Raw genomic sequence first — 3,320 nt, 5'->3', positions numbered from 1 at the left:
ATGGTTGCTACAAATGTGCAATGTTTCAGGTGGGAGAAAAATGTGTCTTCTGACATCTGCAGCAGTATTTCCATGTAAACCAGGAAGAAAGAATGACTTCAAAGGACATAATGTTAACTAAGATGTATGGAACACTTTCTATCACTGATAGCTTTAAAGATCTCCTTACAAAATCCTCATAGTAAGCCTCTGAAGTTGATCCCAAAATGACCATTATTTTCTATATGAGGAACCTGAGACTCAAGAAATTTGGGTAAGACACACAAGGTGAAGTAGCTAGTAACATCAGAACTGGATTCAGAATATGAGAGTCTGGCTATAGAGGTGATATATAACCATGCTTAACAGCAACAATTTTGAAAAAATGTGAGAATTCGTTCAGAGATTTGGAAGAGACCATCTATTTTAGGCAAAAAATGTATTGAAAGCAATATCCCTTTGTTTCAAAAAATACCTGTATTGCTGTAATTTAAAAATAAATTTTAAATACTCTTCCCCTTTATCAACTGAGAACAAGTATTTGATTATTGGGAAATATATAAGCAATCATATTAGCCAAATGTTTAGAGTTGCTTGGTCTTCAACCAATGACTTTTGGAAGGAAATAAATTTTTCCCTTGATGCTCCTCAAGGAAAAATTGGCATAAGAAATAATTGTCACTTAAATATTTTCTAAATGCTTTTAAGGACTTTGATTAAAATTGGGGAGGGGCAAGACCAAGGTCAAGTACATAATCTTTTTCGTTTAACAAGGAGGAACTTCCTGACTTATTTGATTCAGCTCACAAGGACTTTTTTTTGTTAACATCAACACTCAAAAATTTAGAGAGCTCACATTAAAATATGAATTTCTTTCTTTTCCACAAACACTGGAATATCTGCCAAACCTGGTTCTGAATTCCAATGTGGCAATGATCCATGGTTGCTGGGTAGCAGCTGCCACCTTTAGGCGGGCCATGCACTTTGCAATGCTTCCAACCACCCGGGGCCTACTTCACTCAATTACATTTCCAATCTGGCATTAAAAAAAAAGAATGTTCAGTGCTTTACAGTCTCCTCCTTAATGCCACCATTTAATACTTTTTTTTTTCCTTCCCAATACTCATTAGGGTCTTGTGAAATGCCCTGAGTCCAAAGCAGTGAATAATTTTTGTTACCAGTGGAAAGAAGGATGGATTAATTTGATTAATTTCCTCTGAATGCTTTGAAGTAAGCCATCAAAGAATCACTGTTTACCTCTTGAAATGCTCAGATTTGATTCTATAGTAAAGAAAATGTGATTCAACTTTCATCCAAAGTATAATTGGAGAGCTTTGGAACTTTGTGCTTAAACAAAGACATATCATAGTCCATTTTATTATTTTCTTAAAAGGTATGCATTTAGCATTAATATTATTTACCCCCTGGCATGTATCAGTAAAAATAGTTTCCCTTTAATATGATTTTTAAGTGTAGATTTATAATTAAAATACATTTTCACTGTAAAAGAAGCTTTTGTCCAAGGAAAATAAAATTTGAAACTATTTTAACATACTCAAATTTGTGCTTTCAGAAAACTTCCTGAATTATTGCATTACAATTAGTTGCTATGAAATCATCTAGTGGTTGCTGTTCTGAAAAGAACCTTGCATAGTAGCCCTATAATTATATGTGCATTATCTGAGTGAATTGAGAACAATAAAAATAATAAATTATATTAAGTTTATGAAATTATAATTTGTATCATTTAGGGCATAATTTTGATTTTTCAGAATATAATTAGTACTTTGATTCTTTATATAGCTAAAAACTGAAAATGAGATAGAGTTGTGCCGCCTTTACAATCCTTAGTATCTCTGTCTTTGTCTCTGTCTCTCTTGCTCTCACAAGCACAGAAAACACACACACACACACACACACACACAACTGCAATATCTTTTCTACTTAAAGTCTGAAAGATTATACTTACATGATGTTTTGAAACAACAAAAAAGAAAAATTAATGCTAAGGCATAATCTCTTAGAGTTAGTCTGTGGTATACTCACACATACTGATGGTTAAAATGGAAAATATTTTTAAATGATACACAAGACAGCAATTTTCTATGAGCTTTGATAATGCATGACTTTTGCCTCTCAGTTCAACTTTATAGACACTATATTGAAGAATCTTAAAAACAGTTCAGATCACCTTTATGCATAGAACTGTTCATCATAGTTCTACAAAATGAAAACCTGGAAACAGAATTTTCAAAACTAGGAATTAGTAATTTTCTATTTCACAAAGTATATTACTCTAATGCCATTAAAGTAATATATAAGGAGTGTGTAAAAAAACAAAGTCCATCAAATGTATTTCCTTTAATGTTAAATGACCAAAAAGTGCCAGACATTTCAAAATCCAGTTGTGTGTGTGTGTTGGTATGTGTGAAAACTGACAAGTAGAATATAATATTTATATTAAAAATCAAGTAGCTGAACATAGCCAAGACTACCTTATTAAATAGAAAAAAATGGAATGACTTACATTATTGAATATAAACACGTATCGTGTTACCATCCTCTAAAATACAATTTTTGGACAATCTATACAATCTACATGTAGGATATATATACTCTGTAAAAGTTACTTTTAAATGTTTTTGAGGGCTGTGGTTTTCCCTATTTTATCCTATTCTGATTCCATATTTTTCCAGTATTGACCTCATATTGCATTTGTAATCAGAAATAAATTTTTAAATAATAAAGTTGGAGTGAGCCTTACTGCATCCTGCAGGCAGTTTCCCAGCAAGTACTGTGGGACCTCAGTTAAGCAACATCCCAATGGGTGTTCCAGCCACTTCCCTGCGAGTTCAGGACCCACCCCACCTACCCCAAATGTAGTTCTCCATGAGTTTCCTCTACATATAGGAGGCAGTTCTCTGCTTGCTGGCATTCTCCTGTGGAACTTCAGTGAACTTCTCCACTATCTGCTGGGCTACAGCCATGTGCCACCAGGGGGTTCTGAGCCTCAGTTTGGGGTGGGGGGTGGTGTTTTGGGGGTGGGAGTGAGGGAGGAACTTTTGCACTGGTATCACCCCTAAGAGTAGTGGCTGCTTTCTCTATTAGGTATTACTGCATTCTTTACTCCATTCACCTGTTACTAGGTATGAATTCTTTTGATAAACTGCACCCATTCCACGTACCACATGGTTTATCTCCTGACTGAACCGCAACTGAAAAATCAGCAATATTTACAGAAGAAGACAGATTGAAAGAATCCAACTGGTAAAATGTAAGGGTAATATTTAGGTCAAATGTGAGACACAGGGTAACATGAAAAAACTGTAAATGAAACCTTC

The sequence above is a fragment of the Tursiops truncatus genome, chromosome 3 (genome assembly GCF_011762595.2).
Source record: "Tursiops truncatus isolate mTurTru1 chromosome 3, mTurTru1.mat.Y, whole genome shotgun sequence".
Taxonomy (NCBI): Eukaryota; Metazoa; Chordata; class Mammalia; order Artiodactyla; family Delphinidae; genus Tursiops; species Tursiops truncatus.
Note: the sequence above shows the minus strand (reverse complement) of the source record.